This window comes from Pongo abelii, chromosome 8 (genome assembly GCF_028885655.2).
Source record: "Pongo abelii isolate AG06213 chromosome 8, NHGRI_mPonAbe1-v2.0_pri, whole genome shotgun sequence".
NCBI lineage: Eukaryota > Metazoa > Chordata > Mammalia > Primates > Hominidae > Pongo > Pongo abelii.
Window position 1 is genome coordinate 22,409,996 of NC_071993.2, and position 21,006 is coordinate 22,431,001.

Genomic DNA, 21,006 nt, shown 5'->3' on the forward strand with positions numbered 1-21,006 from the left:
TTTTTTTTTTCGTATTTTTAGTAGAGACGGGGTTTCACCATCTTGGCCAGGCTGGTCTTGAACTCCTAACCTTGTGATCCATGCCCCTCGGCCTCCCAAAGTGATGACTGTAGTTTTAAGTCCTAGCATTTGAAAGTAAAAGTCCTCCAATTTTGTTCTTCAAGATTGTGTTGGGTATTCTTCAGCCTTTGCATTTCCACATTGATTTTAGAATCAGCTTCTCAATTGCTACTAAAGAAAAACAACCCTGCTGGAATTTTGATTGGGAGTTTGTTGTAGCATAAGGCTTTGGAAGCTGAAAAATAAATAAATAAATAAAGGATACCTCTAGCATTTGGAAGCACGATTTAAAAAAAATGTATTCAATAAATATCTTTTCAGTGCCGGATTTTTTCATGTTCTCTATGAGGTGTGGCAGTGAGTAGGGACACAATGGGAACAAGACTCAGTACCCGCACTTGAGGGTTCAGGGAGCAGCCTTGCTATTTTCTAAATTTGACACTGAGACTTTCCATAGAATTGATGCAGTCTGTGTGTTGCTTTTTAATCATGACAGTTTTATAGTGGGTGAGATTAGACACCTGCTGAGGCATTTTATGATCATTTGTAAGTGTCTTCCTGACGAGACTGAGTGCTTTACAAATCCTCATGAGGTTTCACTTAGGAAATAGAAGTTCAGAGGTTATTAAGTTCTTAATATCTACCCCTGAGCACTTTACAGATTATTTTATTTAATTCTCAATAACAACCTCATTGAACAATGAAATAAATATTATCGCCCCCATTTTTACAGTTGAGGAAACTGAGGCTTAGAGAGGTCGAGTCATTTGCCTAGGATCATACACATAGGTTATGGACCTAGAATTTAAACCCAAGTCTTCCAAATTTCAAAGCCAATGCTCTTAGCCACTACAAATCAAAGACAGAAATAATGTAACATTCTCATCCCTGTGACTTAATTACTTGCAATGTGAAATAATGTAACATTCTCATCCCTATAATTGAATTACTTGCAATGTATCTGCACATCCATTGTTGTAACAAAAGGGCCATGATATTAATGGAGTCTTAAAAATAGACACAGGTGAGTTTGTTCCTGTTTCTCCTGCACTCCATAGAGAGTGGTGGTGGTAGTAGTGGTGGTGTTGGTGAGACAAAACAGCCAGAGTCTAGATGGGACTTCGTTATTATATGGCACTTTAACTACATTATCATCTGTGGTTACCAGGCATGTCAAGTGTAAATTCTCCTCCTGGGCTTTCCCAAAAGTGCCCATGGTTGTTAATCAGGGTAAATATACACTGTAAAGGCAAATACCTTGTTTGGAGGGATTATTGGAAACTGGCTTAGAGCCAGTTTAAATCTAATTCTTGAATGCAATGTGTTTTGTAGGAAAGAACAGAATCACTCCATTACTTCCTTTCATCTTAGCTCAAATGTTACCAGCTCAATAAGGCATTCCCTGACCACCCTTTTTAAAAGTGAAAACACCTCCCCATCTAGAATGCCCTATCCCCTTTCCTAGATTTTTTGCACTACAGAATGTGTTTCTTTCTTGTGTATCACATTACTTATTTACTTATTTCATTTATTGTCTGGTTTTGTTTGTGTTTTTTAAGACGAAGTCTTACTCTGTTGCCCAGGCTGGAATGCAGTGGCATGATCTTGGCTCACAGCAATCTCCACCTCCCCAGTTCAAGTGATTCTCCTGCCTCGGCCTCCTGAGTAGCTGGGACTACAAGTGCACACCACCACCCCCGTCTAATTTTGTATTTTTAGAGGTTTCACCATGTTGGCCAGGTTGGTCTCGAACTCCTGACTTCAAATGATCCACCTGCCTCAGCCTCCCAAAGTGCTGAGATTACAGGTGTGAGCCACCGCACTTGGCCTATTGTCTGCTTTTCTTTCTTTTAAAACAAGCTCCATCAGGACAGAGATTTTTGTCTGTTTTGTTCCTTGCTGTATCTCAAGTAGCTAGGACAATGCCTTGTAAGTGGCTGATACACAAAAGTATTTATTGAATAAATAAAAATGTGAAATAAAGTTTGTTTGGCTTTTTAATTTTTAGTTTTTTAGAGACCAAAAAAAATATTGCTCTGTTGCCCAGGTTGGAGTGCAGATCATAGCTCACTGCAGCCTCCAGCCCCTAGGCTCAAGTGAGCCTCCCAACTCAGCCTCCTGAGTAGCTAGGACTACAGAAAAGTACTACCATGCCTGGCTAATTTTATTTTAATTTTTTTGTAGAGACAGAGTCTCACTATGCTGCTTAGGCGGTCTTGAACTCCTGGCCTCAAGTGATCCTCCCACCTCAGCTTCCCAACGTGCTGGGATTGCGGGTGTGGGCCACCATGCTCACCTTGAAATAAAGTTCTGATATGAGTTTGTCTCACCTAGACCTGATAGGATTCTACTGCATTTAGTTCCTCTGTGGCTAAGAGCATAATGGAAAGTAAATTTAGAAATGGAGGAAATCTTCATACTGACTATTGTAGTAAGAGCTATTATGATGGGAAGGGCCACATTCAGAGTCCTTAGAACGTCCCCTCTTCCCTCCCTCTATACTAACAAGTCACCCAAAACCAATACCCTGTCCCTAAGGGATGCAGGAATGGAGATTTCTTTTCACATTGCTGTTTAACTCACCAGTATAGTAGGTGAAGCTGACAGACATCTTGAAAAAGACGATATTATCAAAAATTTATTCAAGACAGTGATCCTGCATTTATAAGATGCACTTATTGTATATACATTACTCAGGGGTAGCTGGCCTTGTAGAATGGGGGAAAGATTAACACCTAATCATCAAATTAAACACTTAATGATACATGGTGCCCTGTCTTCTGGAATGCAGCAAATATTCTTAACCAGCAAACAGTTCTCCCACAGCTAGAACAGGTGGATTTGGAACCAACAGGTAGAAGGAAGAGTGAAACTTTTCACTAGCATCCCTAATGACCCACCTGCAAAATGTTTGCTGACTATCCCGGTGACAGTAGGCTCTGGCACAGAGCTTTTAGTACCCAAGGGAGGAATGCTTTTACTACAGGTAAACCAGATTATAAACTGAAAGTGTCACATGGCCAGTTCAGGTTTCTCATGGCAGTAGGTAACAGTTGAGAAAGTTATTACATCGCTTTCCAGTGAATACTGCTGGCTATTAAGGAAAAGAAAGATTGTCACTAAATAAAGAGTAAGAAAAGAGTATGCACCAATTTTTTGTTTTTTTGAGACAGAATCCTGCTGTATCACCCAGGCTGGAGTGCAGTGGTGCAATCTGAGCTCACTGCAGCCTCCGCCTCCCGGGTTTAAGCGATTCTCCCACCTCAGCCCCCCGAGTACCTGAGACTACAAGCGTACACCACCACGCCTGGCTAATTTTTTTATTTTTAGTAGAGAAGGGGTTTCGCCATGTTAGCCAGGCTGGTCTTGAACTCCTGACCTCAAGTGATCCACCTTCCTGGGCCTCCCAAAGAGCTGGGATTACAGGCATGAGCCACTGCGTCCAGCTGCACAAATTCTTAAAGATCCGTCAGGTCACCTCTTAATACTATTTTGATAGTGGTGAAATTATAGAAACCCCACATATGCAGGACCATTAAGGGCTCCCATCTTTCAGGAATGATGGTATGACTTATCCGTTTGGGTTCAGAATCCCAACCAGCTGAAGTGCTAGGTGAAGGCAAAGAGAATATGGATTGTGTAGTAGAGGAGGAAATCATAACTTCTACCCTGGCTGGTGATTCATGATGTAAATGAGAACTACTGGCCAGGCACAGTGGGTAATCCCAGAACTCTGGAAGGCAAAGGTGGAAGGATTGTCTGAGGCCAGGAGTTTGAGAGTACCCTGGGCAACCTAGCGAGACCACCAAAAAACAAAACAAAACAAAACAAAAAACACACACAAAAAAACTATTTTCTTTTTTCTTGAGACAGGTATTAACTATACATTTTAACTAATTTATCTTTTCTTCCTACTATTTTATATAAGCTCTAAATTAATCTAGTGATTAATTTTATAGCTTGGTCCATAGATTCCAGATTATTGAGATGGGATGGCAATGACACTAGAAGAGACATACACAGTGTCCTGAGACCCTAACTTGGAGCTGGATGAGCTCATGATGACACTGGGCTGACCATTTCCGGGAAGGAGGGGAGCACATTTTCCCTTGGACTGGAGCTCACTCAGTTTGTGAGTTAGAATCATTTATTTCCTTCCAAGATTATTTTTCTTTCTCTCCCTCCAAACCTCCCTCCTCCCTTTTCTTTCCTTTTTATTTTTCTTCTACCTTCCTTCTAGTTTTAGAAGTTTAGGTGCAGGGAAAGATTGTATACTGATATAAGGCGATCACCAGGAGGAAATACAGAACTGGGCAGACACTTGTTCTTCTCCTGGCCACCCAATATCTCAATTCTTTTTCTATATTTGGAGAATCCCTCTCATTATGAGGCAGAGTCTGCTACCTACTAAGTTGAAAGTGTGAAATACTTGTGTTTTCTTTTGCTTTTGTTTGTTTTTTGCAGATTCCGTGTCCCTGAGTTAGGGCTATCATCTGATGTACCTACCAAATCAAAGTCTTGGGAGCTAACAACACAAGGACACAGGTTCATGGTGTTCTGGTGACAGATGCCAACTATGGATGCCTCCTAAACTAGCAAGAGCATTGGCTGTAGCTGTACCCTCCTGTGCCCAAAGCCAATGCTAGTGGCAGGGTCAGTGTCTAGCTATGGTATGATGCTATCTTCTCTGAAGCATTGCTGTGGGTGACTTGGGGTGCTGTTTTCTGACTAGGTGGCCCCAAAGCAGTGGTGTGCTGGAGCCAGCTGTACCAGCTTGCAAAAGCTGGCTGCTAAATTTTCAGAGAGGCTGTGAGCCAGTTTTTAAATGTAATACTGAAAATGAAGTTATATAAGCATACAATTAAATAAATTATATTTTTAAAAGGTAGCAAACACTCAAAATCCATCATGTCCTAGTTATATTACTATTATATATGGATATAAGATTATTTACATCTATTGTATCTTTAATGGTACCTCTCTTCCCAATTCCATGTTCAACGCCATCACACTGGGAGCTTGAGACTGGCTGTAGTGGCAATATGTACACCATGAAAATTGGCAAACGCTACACAAATCGGGGCTTGATTTCTTACTTTGCTGATTGTCTAGACTTTAAGTGACGAAGAAATGTTAATAATACAGATTAGGCCGCGTGTAGTTGCCACGCCTGTAATCCTGTCACTTTGGGAGGCTGAAGTGGGTGGATTACCTGAGGTTGGGAGTTCAAGACCAGCCTGGCCAACATGGTGAAACCCTGTCTAGTAAATACGAAAATTAGCCAGGCATGGTGGTGGGTGCCTGTAACCCCAGCTACTCAGGAGGCTGAGGCAGGAGAATCATTTGAACCATGGAGGCGGAGGTTGTGGTGAGCCGAGATCATGCCACTACACTCCAGCCTGGGCAACAGAGTGAGATTCTGTCTCAATAATAACAATAATAATAATACAGATTAAACTTAAATGTGTGTCACGTCTACAGCCATTACTTGTAAATAGCACAAAATTTAAGGAAACACATTTTTCCTGGGGAGTTAGTTTCACTGCCCAAAGGTCTCATTCTCTGATCCGGAGATTCTGAGGCAACCTATTATCCTTCAAAAATATCTTTTTCTGATTAAGTGTCAGAGTATGTTTCTGAGGACTAAGAAAACTGATGGATGCACTGCTCTATCGGTAACAGGACAGGCATCTTTTCAGTAATTTGTGACAAAAATCTCCACAATATGCCTTAGACTAAGGGAGGGCAAGATTTTCTTCCATTGTAAAGCTTCCCAGCTTGTAACAAGAACATTCCAGCCCTTTGAACAGTAGTCCAATTCCTATTTAAATTGTTGGTCTATACATTACAATCGCAACATCTTTTGTACATATTATGACATATCCCTTGTGCCCCTAAATTTAAGTTCATATTCTAATGTGGGAGTATTCTGCACATTTTTGAGGAATTGGACTGCTCATATTAAAAATAACAAACTTTATTTTTTGAGACAGGGTCTCACTTTGTTGTCCAGGTTAGAGTGCAGTGGTATGATAATAGCTGACTGCAGCTGCAGCCTCAACCTCGCTGGCTCAAGCAATCCTCCCACCTCAGCCTCCCAAGTAGCTGGGACTACAGGTGCACACCACCACACCTGGCTAATTTTTAGATTTTTTGTAGAGACAGGGTCCCACACTATGTTGCCCAGGCTGGTCTCCAACTCCTGGGCTCAATTGATCCTCCCCACTCAGCCTCCCAAAGTGCTGGAATTACAAGTGTGAGCTACTGTGCTTAGCCAACAAATATTTATTGAGCACCTATTATTTGCAAGAGACTATGGCAGAAGTCATTGGAGAACAAATCTCAAAAGTTTTGTTTTTGTTTTTGAAGAACTTTATTATTCAGTATGAGAGACGACATATACACAATGACTGAAGTTCAAAACAGCACATATTGCGAAACATGAAAGAGCTTCAAACTGCTATGAAACCTACCAATTTCAGCAAGATAAGTAAGCAATATACCATTTATAACAATAAGACAAGCTTGATAATAAATGTTATTCAAATATCACAGTATATATATTTATATAAATATATTTATATACACACATATAAATACACATATATTTATATACACACATATAGATACGCATATATTTTATACACACATAGATACGCATATATTTTTATACACACATAGATATGCATATATTTTTATACACACATAGATACGCATATATTTATATACACACAGATACGCATATATTTATATACACACGTATAGATACGCATATATTTATATACACACATATAGCTACACATATATTTATATACACACATATAGATACATATATATTTATATACACACATATAGACATGTATATATTTATATATATATTTTTTTTTTTTGAGACACGGTCTCACTCTATCACCCAGGCTGGCTAGAGTACAGTGGCACGCTCACTGCAGTCTCAACCTCCTGGACTCAAGCCATCCTCCAACTTCAGCCTCCCAAGTACCTGGGACCACAGGCACATGCCAACACAACCAGCTAATTTTTTTATTTTTTGTAGAGACAGGGTCTCCTTGTGTTGCCCAGTCTTAACTCCTGGGGTCAAGGGATCCTTCGGCATCAGCCTCTCAAAAGTGCTGGGATTACAGGTGTGAGCCACCTCGCTGGGCCATAAAAGCATCAATCTTAATTGTTTTTCTTCAATATAAGAGGAAGACTGATATAAGCCTCGGAGCCACACAGACATGGGCTTGGGAAGATGCTCAGCAATTTGCTTGCTCTGGTTATCAGTCAATAGTTCAATCCAGGAAGCAGAACTCTTAGGAGTAATATGGAGTAAAGGATTCATCATAGGGATTAGATTTGTGCAACTGTAGGAGATAGGATAATAAAGGTCTGCAAAGGAGGGGGTAGTTGGAGGAGCAGATAAAGCACTAATCTGGGAGCATGGATTGGAGCCTATATGGGGCTCAATGTTGCCTCTGCTGGAGGGCCTAAAGCCACTGAAAATGACAAGCAGCATAGGCTGTTGGCAAGGAAAGCTGGACACAAAGTGGTGGAAAGCCAGAACACCTGCTTGCAGTAACACAGGATGGTGGCTTTGTACTGTCTCTCATTGCACCTAACCTGGCCCAGGATTGAGAGCACCTGACGAAGATGGGCGGGAGCGAAGGGACCTGTGACTGCAGCTGCTGCCTCATGCCAACAAAGCAAGCCAGGAGATCAGCAACATTGCTCTGCGTGCAATGGCTGCTGCTTCGCTTCTGCATTCCAAATCATGCACAGAAAGCTCTTGTGGCCAACTCTGAACAGGAGCCATACAAGTTCAGGGAATTCCGGGAAACATAGTTTCAGCTTAGCTAAGCTGCCACAATATGAAGCCACCATATTCTGTTACTTGAAGTAAGAAAACAAAATCCTCTTAGCCTCCGTTTTCTCATTTGTGAAAAAGCTGTATTAGTACTTATTCTCAGAGAGTTGCTGAGAGGATGCATATCTTAAGGCATAGCTCCCTAGTATGTAGTGTATTATTTATCTCAATTTAATTATTTATCTCAAATTAATTTAAAGCCTTTAATACCAGTTTTATAATTTTTCTATTTACCCTCTTGATAAGATTATCATTATAATTTGCTATTTTAAAAATAAATTAGGCCAGGTGTAGTGGCTTACATCTGTAATCCTAGTATTCTGGGAGGCCAAGACAGGAGGCTCACTTGAGTCCAGGAGTTTGAGATCAGCCCAGCCAATATAGCATGACCCCATCTCTATAAAAAATTTTGAAAAGGAGCCAGATATAGTGGCATGTGCCTGTAGTCCCAGCTATTTGGAAGGATGAGGTGGGAGGATCACCTGAGCCCAGAAGTTTGAAGCTGCAGTGAGCCATGATGGTGCCACTGCACTCCAGTCTGGGTGACAGAGCTAGACCCTGTCTCTAAAAAACTGAACTAAAATAATAGTATCTAATTTTCTTGAAATATGTTTTAATAATATGTTTAGTCTGTCAGTTCCTTGGGTCATAAGTGATTTTTAATATTATTCAGAGAGAAACTCAAATGCAGCTAACATTTGTATTTATGGACCCAAACTTGAAAATAGGCCTATGATTTGTATAGTATTAGTGCTCTTCTGTCATCAACAGCCTGGTCCTCAACCTACACTGACTGGTATTTTTAAATTCCTCTGCAACTTTTGTGATCTCTTCTTATGATGTTTTCTCTTTCTTTGTGGTTCTTGAGATCAATTCACAAGGAAATCACAGTTCTCAGATCCTAGAGTTGCCAGGATTAGCAATAAAAATATAGGATGCTTAATGAAATTGGAATTTAAGATAAACAATGAATTAATTTTTAATGTAAGTATGTTAAGTACAATATTTAGAACATTCTTATTTAAAATAATTCATTTTTCATTGGAAATTCTAATTTAATTAGGCATGCTATATCTCATATGGAAATCCTACCTGATTCTCTTTTCCTTCTGGGGCACCCTGGCCTTGCTAATTCAGGAATCTCTTTTACTGTTATCCCTTCTAATGCTATTTTCACCAGCAATTCCCATAGCAACTCACTTAATACTCAACATATCCCAAGAGGAAGCATGACCCGGCCCTGTACAATGGCTACCTTTTCCATCCAACCACCTATGTCTGCAGTTTTGCCATTCTTCCCATCTCTCCACAAAGAATCTTAGGTTCATTCTTGAGTGCCCCTACTTCCAGACAGTTACTGAGTCCTGTCAATTCTTTCTTTAAAGTGACTTCCAAGTGTTCACTTTCCTCCGTTTTGCTACCTTCACCTCTGCCCTGACCCCTATCTGCTAGATAGTCTCCTTAACTCCAGTCTCCTTCTTTGATCCTGTCTAAATCCTACTCATCTTCCTGAACACTACTGTTTCACTGTACTGTGCTGCTTAAGAACTTACAATTGTTTGCTATTGTCTATTGTATTAAGTACTATGACTAGTGTAAAATCTTTTGCTCTTTGAATGACACCATCAAAGAAATGAAAAGACAAGTGGCAGTTCTCTCAAGAAAAAAAACAGATGACCTGAATTGTACTATATTCACTTCAAAAATAAATTCATAGTCTAAGACCTTGTAACAAAGAAAACTGCAGGCTCAGATGACCTCCCTGGTGAATTCTACTAAATATTTATAGAAAAAATAATACCAATTGTACACAAACTCTTCCAGAAATAAAAGAGGAAAGAGGTCAGCATTACCCTGATACCAAAAGCAGACAAAGGCATGAGAAGAAAAGAAAGTGATAGACCAATTTGCCTGATGAACACACACACACAAAACTGCAACAGAATATTAGCAAATCAAGGCCGGGCATGGTGGCTCACGCCTGTAATCCCAGCACTTTAGGATGCTGAGGCAGGTGTATTGCTTGAGCCCAGGAGTTCCAAGACCAGCCTGGGCAACACGGTGAAACCTTGTTTTTACATATATATATATTCACACACACACACATATATATATATGCAAATCACATCCAGCTATATATGAAAAGAATAAAACACCAAGACCAAGTGAGCTTTATCCTGGGAATGTAAGTTAGTTTCAAAATTTAAAAAGCAATCAAAGTAATTCACCATATCAACAGATGTATGATCATCTCAATAGATAAAGAATAGGGCTCTGACAAAATTCAACATTTACTCATAATTTTGAAAACCACTACCAGCAAACCAGAAATATAAGGAATATTCCTATGTTGTTCAACCTAAGAAAAGGCATTTATGAAAAACCTATAACTAATATCATACTTAATGCTCAAAGACCAAATGCTTTCCCTAAAGATGAGAAACAAGGCAAGGATGTCACTTTCACCTTCCTATTCAACATCGTACTGGAAGCCATAGCCAGTGCAATAAGGCATGAAAAATAAATCAAAGATATGCAGATTGAAAAGGAAAAAATATTAAATAAAACTATCTCTATTCACAGAAGACATGATTGTCTATACAAAAATTCCCAAAGAAGCTATAAAAAAGCTAGTGGAACTAATAAGTGAGTTTTAGTGAAGTCATAAGATATAAGGTCAACATACAAAATCAATTGTATTTGTATATACTTGTAATGAAGAAATTTTAAAATGAAAAAATTTAAAGTATCATTTCAAATAGCGCCAAAAAGCGTAAAATATTTAGGTATGCATCTAACAAAATATGAAATCTGCATGCTTAACTATAAAACATTGAAGAGAGAAATCAAAGAAGATGTAAATAAAAGTGGAAATATACCATGTTTACATATTGGAAGACTCAATAGTGTTGTCATTTCACCTCCAAAATGATTTATAGATTAAATGTGATTCCAATAAAAATCCCAGTAGGGTTTTTTGGTAGAAATCAACAAGATGGGGCCAGGCAAAGTGGCTCACGGCTATAATCCCGGCACTTTGGGAAGCCGAGGGAGGTGGATCATTTGAGGTCAGGAGTTCAAGACCAGCCTGACCAACATGGTGAAACCACATCTATACTAAAAATATAAAAATTAGCCAGGCAGTAGTAGCGCATGCCTGTAATCCAAGATACTTGGGAGGCTGAGGCAGGAGAATCGCTTGAGCCTGGGAGGCAGAGGTTGTGGTGAGCCAGTCTGGGTGAGAGTGAGACCATCTCAAAAAAAAAAAAAAAAAAATCAACAAGATGATTCTAAAATTTATGTGGAAAAGCAAACAAAATGGAATTGCCAAAACAACTTTGAAAAAGAAGTACAAAGAAGATTCACATTATCTAATTTTAAGACTTACTATAAATCTACCACAATCAACACTGCGTGGTATTGGCAAAAGGACTGATGAATAGATAAATGAAACAGAATAGAAGATCCAGAAATAGACCCACAACATATGGTCAGTTGAAATTTGAAAAAAGTACAAAGGTAATTCAGTGGAGATGAGATAGTCTGTTCAAAAAATAGGGCAAAATAATTGAACATCCATATGCAAACACACAGAATAACAACTTAACTCATATTTCACACCACACATAAAAATTGACTTAAAATAAATCTAAAGTGTGAAACATAAAACTTCTAGAAGAAAACATAGGAGAAAATCTTTGTGACATTGGTTAGGGAATGATATTTTTAAATACAATACCAAAAGCATGATTCATTAAAAAAAAAAGTCGGACTTAAAATTTCTGCTCTTTGAGTGACATTCAAATGAAAAGACAATCTATGAAATATCTACAAAAATATTTGTAAACACATATCTGATAAAGGACAAGTCTCTAGAATACATAAAGGACTCTCAGAACTCAGTAATAAGAAAACAACCCAATTAAAAACTTGACAAAATATTTGAATAGACACTTAATTAGCAAAGATATTTGGATGAGAAATAGGCACATAAAAAGATGCTCAACATATTACTCATTAGGGGAATGCAAATTAAAACCACAATAATATACTATATACCTATCAAAGTGTCTAAAATAAAAATAACTGATAATACCATATACAAAAGAGGATGTGAAGCGACTGAAAGTCCCATACAATACTGGTGGGAATGTATACGATGTAGCTACTGTGGAAAATAATTTGGCAGCTTCTTGTAAAGTTAAACATACACACATCATATCACCCAGCAATCCCACACTTTGGAATTTATTTAAGAGAAATAAAAACATTATGTCTACACAAAACTAGCACAGAAATCTTCATAGAGGCTTTATTCATAATTGCCAAAAAGCTGGAAACAATCCATATGTCCATCAACTGGTGAATGGAAAAACAAACTGGTATGTCCCTGCAATGGAATACTATTCAGCAATAAGAAGAAATGAATTGCTGATATACCAACAGGGAGAATCTCAAACATGTTATGCTAGGTAAAAAACCAGCTGAGTGTGGTGGCTTTCGCCTGTAATCCCAGTACTTTGGGAGGCCGAGGCAGGCAGATCACCTGAGGTCAGGAGTTCGAGACCAGCCTGACCCACATGGAGAAACCCCGTCTCTACTAAATATACAAAGTTAGCCCCGTGTGGTGGCACATGCCTGTAATCCCAGCTACTTGGGAGGCTGAGGCAGGAAAATCGCTTGAACCCAGGAGGCGGAGGTTGCGGTGAGCAGAGATCACACCATTGCACTCTAGCCTGGGCAACAAGAGCGAAACTTCATCTCAGAAAACAAAACAAAACAAAACACAGACACAGAAGACTACATACTGCTTGATTCCATTTGTATGATGTTCTGGAAAAGGCAAAACTACAGTGAGATGAAGTAGATCAGTAGTCTCCTGGGGTCGGGGTAGGGCAAGTATAATGACTGCAAATGGGAACAGGGAAATTTGCTGGGATTATGGTGACACTCTACATCTTGAGTGTAGCGTGGTTACACGACTGCATACCTTTCCCAGAACTCATTGAACTGTTCAATATTTTGGAGTTGTAGAATTTAAACCTCTACATTCCAAATCATGTGTCCTCCATTCCATGGTAAACGAGGGTTCTTACTGTTTTTTTTCAATTTGGCCAATCTTCTCAATGCCTTATGGACTTTGGGCTCTTTGTAGATAGATGTTTCAAGCAGAGTCAAAAGTACCACAAGTTATGGATCACTCAGACTAGAGTGTGAGACAGCAACTCCCTGAACCCAGACAAAGGATGTACCAGAGAAAAATATGAAGACATCTCAATTTTGCTCGCTGAGATTTTCTAAAGAGCTGCTTACCAAAGGAAATGATTCAAGAAAAACTGGAGGAAGAACCAGTGAAAAGAGAGGGAATGGAATGGTCCACTATGCCTTCTAAAGAGAGAGATGTTTACAAGCAGGCTGACCATAATGAACATTGGTGGGCTCTAAGATTCTTGGGGGATCAGGAGTTGAGAGGATAAGAGAATTATTGTCATCAAGGCCTTTGAGGGCATCATATGACTGCTGTTATTATAAGAGCTCTGTAAGGTTAACTTTACAGTTCCTGATAGTGAAGAAGTGCCAGGCAGCCCCCAGAAGGTTTTCGTTTTCATTTTCTAAATAGGGGCTTATGTGCATGGGGTCCTCAAATGGTTACATCACATGCGCACCTGCACCAGTAAAACCTCACAATTACAGAATTACACAATTTGGTTATAATTACCAAATAAATACCAATAATGGTGCATGTGCCTTAGGTCTTAATACTTTTCAAGAGCCATGTGAAAGAGATGCCATTATTATTTCCACTGTACACTTTAGGAAAATCAGACTTAGAGAAAATAAGTCTTTAGTCCAAGGTCATAGAACTGGAAGCAAGTGGGATATGGGCATGAGCCCCATTTTCTGTACTCCATGCACTATACTGCCTTCATTCATTGAACAAATATTCTTGACTATCTATTATGTACCAGGTACTTGTCTAATAAAGGACTCTTTATAAGAACAGTAAAGTAAAAAAAGTAAAGAAGTTACAACCTATGGTGCTTTTTTTATAACCCATATTAAAAATCCTATCAACTTCAGTATACTTTAAGAAGGTATTATAACTTATTTACATAACTTTATAGTAATCCTTACAGTTATTAAGATAAAAAACTGCTTGTTAAGCAAGGTTATTAAAATCTCCCTATTAAATAAAATTGAATACATTACTGGATAAATGCTCCCCAAAAAAGAGTTTTTTGATATTTCTTTTCAATAAATCTTGTTATAAATGAGTATGTTTTTAGAAAAATTGATATTCCACTTGAAACGAAAGATAACACAGATACTTAAATTTGCCACTTAAACCCTTATATTTTCCAAAATTATCATTCATATAATTATTGAGATATCTTAAAGAAAAAAGAATGACTATTTTTACTCAAAGAATGGTGCAATATTCTTATAATACTCAAAGAAGTACTGGCTACTCTCCTATTATTATATTTACCTGGAATGATTTAAAATTTTTGGCTAACATATAACGATGCCTGAGAACCTGATGACATTTCTATGTAAAGATTTTTTTAAAAAAAAAAAAAAACCATCTTAGGAATCATATTGAGTATGTTTAAGTCTAGCCAAGTTTTTATCTTTTCTTAAACTTTAATACCATAAAAGAAAGCTAAGAGAAAAAGCTTAAGCAAACACAATTAGATTGTCTTTATACTATTTATAGCAATGGACAGATACTTAAAGCTTACTTAGCTAAAGATTTAAGTCTGTTAGTTTATGACATATGCTTTCCCCCAACCCCTGTTAACACGGCAGGATGTTTGCAAAATGACTACTCTCCTGTAGTGACTCTTGATTTTAACATAACAGACTATCATTATGACTCAGTTTGAACATTTGTCATCATAGATGTCATAGTTTCTACAAACAGACAAATATTGATCATAGCAACTTTTAGAAACAGACTAAAACCAAAATGAAATTAAAATTAATTTAAAAGTATTCGTTTGAAAATGCTCTTTTAGGTTTCTAGAAGCACTTTATTGGTTAAACTGACTTCGAAACATCTGTATTTTATATTTTTATTTATGTTCACCTTGTTACAAAAATAATTTAAGGCAACTTTCAAAAGTATATAAAAACATATATGTAAATATTATTTTCCTTCTATTATAATTGACAAGCGCAAAATCAATTTTTTTCCAACATTTCCAGTATACACTGTTGAAAGTTCTTTATAAAGAAGAATGTATATTGCTATTGAAACTTATAAAACAAAATATATATGTCTTTATTGATACTTTTAGTCTTATAAAACTATTTTTTATTTCAATTCATAAACAATTATTGTTTAAGCAAAAATAAAAGTTTTCTTATAGTTCTATCAACTACTCACCTACATATCATAGTTAGGCCTAATTTGAAATTTTCTGTCATTTTCAAATTCTAAGAAAACCATTTGAAAATTCAGTTTTCTTAGGGCCTTGTTTACTCACATATTTCAATCTACATTGTTATTCTTTACCAAATTTCTCCTGTTTTTGGTCTGTAATTTATAGAGCACTAAAAGTCAAATAAAAGTTGCCAATTATCTGATTAATTTTGATTTAGAATACTGCTGCTCTAAATGATCCAGCCTATTTCTGTTAGCATTAAAAAAAGAAAGAAAAAAGAAAAAAAGAAAAGAAAGTCGAGTAATTATGCCAGTAATTCAGGTCCAAGTTTCTAATTACATGGACTAAACTGACTATATAAATACAATTCTCCCTTTCACCTGTTGCTAGTCATTATTTTCTTGGTGTTTTGTTACATTAAAAAGATTTTATAAAACTTGCCTCCCCATCCCCTTTCATAAAATATAGATTAAAATGCTTACACAAAGAAAATTAATTTCGAAAATAACATTTGAGAGAGTTAGAAAAACATTTATGTTTTAACCTTAATAAAACAATGAAACAAAAGTTCAGGGAAAAAAAAACTGAGTATATGGGAAGAAACAAAGTGGAAAAGTTTAATCTATTTTTTTAGGTGCTTGTTTTCTCAAAACTCTTTAAAATTACTTTCTAAACATTCACCACAGTGTAAAAATCAGCTACGTATAAACAATTCAAAGTATTTTCTGAATAGTTCTAGCTATGTAACAAATGTGAAAAAGCTGAACACAATTATTCTACTAGGATTTTTCAAAATGTAGTTTTTAGACTGACTTATTCATAGAATGGCTTCAAGTCTATATTTAATTTGAAAAGGGGGATAAAATCAGTATTCTGTTGAATATAACAACCATAATAGAAAAGCTAAATTCTTTTTTTTTTTTTTTAATGAGACGGAGTCTCACTCTGTTGCCAGGCTGGAGTGCAATGGCACGATCTTGGCTCACTGCAACCTCCAACTCCCAGGTTCAAGCAATTCTCCTGCCTCAGCCTCCCTAGTAGCTGGATTACAGGTGCATGCCACCACGCCTGGCTAATTTCTATGTTTTTGGTAGAGACACGGTTTCACCATGTTGGCCAGGATGGCCTCGATCTCCTGACCTCGTGATCCACCCGCCTCGGCTTCCCAAAGTGCTGGGATTACAGGCGTGAGCCACTGCACCCGGCCCAAAATGTTAAATTCTTAACCAGTATTATTTTAAATATTGTACACAATTAAAAATATTAAAACTCTTATCTAGGCTTTCATTGCCATGTAAGCTCTTTTGAAATATTAATTTTGGTTTAAATGCTTACTTTAAATGAGTTAAAAGTACTTTAGCTGTATAGTCTCCTTAACTGTTTATAATGTATTTAATGCAAATCATCCCTTCTTAAACACATAAATTCCATTCTAAAATGCTTCATTTGACAAGTGAATATAGCTACATTTTTCAGTTTATAAGCAAGTATACTGTTACTTGAGTTTTAATCTACAAAAACCTTTATTTTTGTTTTCATTTTTCTTTGTAAAATTATAGTTCCTTAAACAAAATATAGTTATTTGTACACATTTTAACATGTAAAAAGCATGTTCTCAAAATACAAACTTTAAAAAGTTACTGGCTTTCAACAATAACATCCCACAGCATAGGTCTATTCGTTCCATTTTTTGCCGGAATTCGTGAAACCAACCCAAACTCCAATTTCTAAGGTATGAAAAAACACAGAAATTCCAAATCCAGACCTAAAAAACGAAGAGACTCTGTTAGACATTCTCTGCTGTTGTAGTCTAAATGTAGGACATCTTGAAACTGATTAGATTCTGGACATAACAGATGATCTTTCAGTCTTTTTCAAGCCTTAAGATGAAGCTTAGTTGAATTCATTGTAGCTAAAAGAATCTTGGATTGTGTCACAGAAAATAAACACTAAATAAGCATTCTGTGACACTTCTCAGGTCCTTTCTCTCTTCCTTCCTCTTCCTCTTTCCCCCCTTTATCTCTCTTCTTCCCTCCGTCCGTCCCTCCCTCTTTTTAAAGATATAAAACAATTTAAAGGACTGTCTGTGTACACGTGGAAGAATTAGATATATTCATCAATGTAAACTTGTTTCATGTCTCTTCTTCACTTTACCCTCCTACAGCTAAGCCATGGGTCATCCTGGTTGATACCAGATCAATGATATAGGAAACCGAAGTGGTGATGTTTATAATTTTAGTAGAGAAAAAAAATCAACCTGCTGTTGAGGAGGTAACTGTGCTTATTATCTAAATGGTCTATTTGATGGAACTTATTAGATGATTGGCCAGTTCCTAATTTTCATATAAATTAAATGGTGAAGATAGAAATTATGTGATTTAAGAATTGAACTTGCTTTTTATAATTCATACAAAAGATAAGTGAATCATTTAAATCACTTACTGAATTTAAAGGAAAATTATTTTTTATTTGTCTGTGCAGAGAAATTCTAAGACACATAATACAACCTGTTCTTTTCTCATTAAATGTTATATGGAGTATGATTGCTTTCTTTCATTTCTTCCTAACTTCCTTCCTTTAACTTAAAATTTGCCTTCATCTTTTGCCAAATTACATTTGTTTATTTTCATTTCTTTTTTACAAATCAATTTCTCATTTCTTCTTAGAGGAAGACTTCACAATTTTGGTCTTTACAACTCAGATATTCCCCATGTGACATTAACTGCTTTGCTTAAAAATAAGGGATCAAACTTCTTAAAGTACATTTCAACATGCTACGCTGAAGTCCTAAAGAGTAGACATGACTTTTCTAATATCCACGAAATCTTTTTAAAACTATGGACTGGTTAGATACAAAGATTTGATATTTAAAGTTATAATTTCATTCTTAGGTCTGCTCCTTTAATTTTGCCATTATCTTATACTCACTCAAGTAGCTAACAAAATCATGGCATGACAACACTGATGACAGATCCCAAATTTCACTTTAGAAATTAAATAGTATTTTCCTTGCCAAGATTTTCACTACAGAGTTTCTTATTTGCAAAGTTTAACAAAATTATGGTTTTCTAGGCCAAGGTGGGAAGATTACTTGAGGTCAGGAGTTTGAGACCAGCCTGGCCAACATGGCAAAATCCTGTCTCTACTGAAAATACAAAAATTAGCTGGGTGTGGTTGCACACACCTGTAATCCCAGCTACTTGAGAGGCTGAGGCATGAGAATTGCTTGAACTCAAGAGACGAAGGTTGAGTGAGCTGAGATCATGCCGCTGCACTCCAGCCCGAGCGATAGAGCGAGACTCTGTCTCAAAAAAAAAAAGAAAAAATTACGGTTTTCTAATTTCAGGAAATGTTGTGAGATCCTATATAATAAACTCAATTTCTTAGTAGCATGATAATTTGACTTTTTAAAACTTAGATTTAAAATATTTAATTTTTCTTATATTTTGAAGTTTTATGTTTTATATTTCCCAGATACAACTTATGAAAATGAAATATTTAAAATGGTACTGGCCGGGCGCAGTGGCTCACGCCTGTAATCCCAGCACTTTGGGAGGCCAAGGCGGGTGGATCACCTGAGGTCAGGAGTTCGAGAGCAGCCTGGCCAAGATGGAAAAATCCCCATCTCTACTAAAATAAATAAATAAATAAATAAATAAATAAATAAAATAAAATGGTACTAAATGATGACAATATTAAATAGAAATTGTGCTATTTACTATTTAATATGAATGTATTCAAAAAAGTTTTAGGGGAAAAATACAAAACGCTTGTGCCAAATCATAAGCATAAGTTATCTGTTTTAGAGAACATTGTATCATTAATTTTAATCCCTGTGGTTCCAGTTTATTTAATGTAATTAGTATTTCATTTCCCTCACACATTTTTAAATCTACATATGCAAATTAAGCTATACAATGTGAGAAAAGGTTATATTTGTCCATATCAATTATTGCAGCAATGACCATTTAGAAATAATTAGGGATTGGATTACATGTTTAAGTTGAAAATAAAAGCTTTGCTGTCCCCTCTGAATACTCAATTTGGTGTCTGATAGTGTGATATAAGATGGAATTTGAGACCACTGAACTCTGTGATAATGAATGTGCAAAAACTTGACCATTCAAATTCCAAGTCACAATCTATGCCTTGCCAAGTTATTTAATAAAAGAATGTAGATAGGTTTTATAAACTTCACTGAAACCAGTTTTTGACTTATACTCTCAAGTGTTATATATAACTCAGTTAAATACTCCTTCCAACTGTCCATTTGTGGTTAAAATAGTTTTAAAACAGTAAAGCCTATCTTCATTAACAAATATCTCAAAGTTTAAAGTAACCATCAAAGCATTGGTGTTAGGGAACACAGAGAGAATGGTTTCTTATTTAGAGGTAGTTTTTAAAGTGTTCTAAACTTGCTTCTCTGTAGCATATGAGTAGGCAGGGATAAAACAGATCCCCACTAGAATATATAATAAATATATAAGCCAGTTAAAACTAGTCTTTGTCTTGATGGCACTTAAACTTATTAAATTTTTTTTTCTCCCCATGGAGTTCCATGAACTCTTCAATCTAAAGGAATATCTTCCTTCAGCGTTCTTCGCACAAAAGCAAAAGTACTTACACAATCTGAAAAAGAAAATATTGTAATTCATAACACTAACAAATGCAGCAATGAGGCCTGTGGGAAAAGCTGACCACATAGATCCTGTAAAAGCCCTAGCTTATTTAATTGTAATCACAATAAAGGGACCAATATTAAGTTTGTTTCTAAAAAAATTAACCAGTTCAAAGGATACAATGTACTTGAAACTCTAAAACATTGTTTAAAAAGGTAACTTCTAACTTCTAGTTCTTCAAATGATTTCTAGATTCTCAAAAAGAAAAATTTATCAGCATCGTTCTTCAAATGATTTCTAGATTCTCAAAAAGAAAAATTTATCAGCATCGTCTACCTAATATTTGCAGTTTAGGAGGCAAGACAATACTGTTAATGTGAAGATGGTTGCATCTGTATTTTGCTGTTTTCAGCTGCACATAATTGTTCTTTTAAAAGGTTTTGGGGGCCAAATTTAGTTTACTGGCTTTGAGCCTGCAGAATTTTTTAAAGTTTAGTCAAAGTTCCAATGCTGTTTTGAGTAAAGCAAAATTTTAAACAGTATTTTTCATACTTTCAGAATATGTTCATATGTCGTTTTTCTAACATAAAACGCATTGATTTTTATGGCTGCAACCAAGAGAGTCTACATCTGGGTAGTCATGCCTTTTGATGATCCTACTGCCATGTATTTCAATGGCTTGTCAAAGACACACGTTTGAAACACTCAATCCTGTGCCTCCTTCAAAGGAAGTTTAAATAAATATACCTGTAGTAGGAAAATTCCGTTTTTCTAGCATTAGAACACATTATGGTGAAAACTTTTGTGAGCTTAAAATGTGCCCATCACTTAGGCCTAACACATGAATATACTTAGGCCTAAGAGGACGAAACATCCTAAGAGAAAGTACTTATACATGGGCAACAGAGTAACATGACAGCTATTATGGAAACAATCCTTCTGAATTTCCTAACTTTTATGCCCACAAATTCACAACCACTTGTGTTTATTTTTCTTTTAAAATAATATTTTAAAATCTATGTCCATGATTAATACTTTTTTGACACTAAATTGAGTATTAGAGTTATCAACTCAA

At 36.5% G+C, this 21,006-nt stretch overlaps 1 protein-coding gene across 16 annotated transcripts in view; it reads right to left on the reverse strand.

Annotated features, from left to right (window-relative positions):
* Positions 1-21,006, reverse strand: part of EBLN1 (endogenous Bornavirus like nucleoprotein 1) — a 108,276-nt gene that overhangs the window by 84,953 nt on the left and 2,317 nt on the right. For 2 of the 16 annotated variants that reach the window (XR_008510333.1, XR_008510314.2), the window contains exons 3-4: positions 18,497-18,613; positions 16,657-17,077 (exon numbers count right to left, since the gene is read on the reverse strand). The exons of 11 other annotated variants lie outside the window; for them this stretch is intronic. The gene's annotated coding sequence lies outside the window, so the exon portion shown is untranslated. Of the gene's footprint in view, positions 1-16,177; positions 17,078-18,496; positions 18,614-21,006 lie in introns of those variants that run through there. 3 more of the 16 variants (XR_008510320.2, XR_008510316.2, XR_008510315.2) reach the window with 2 other exon arrangements.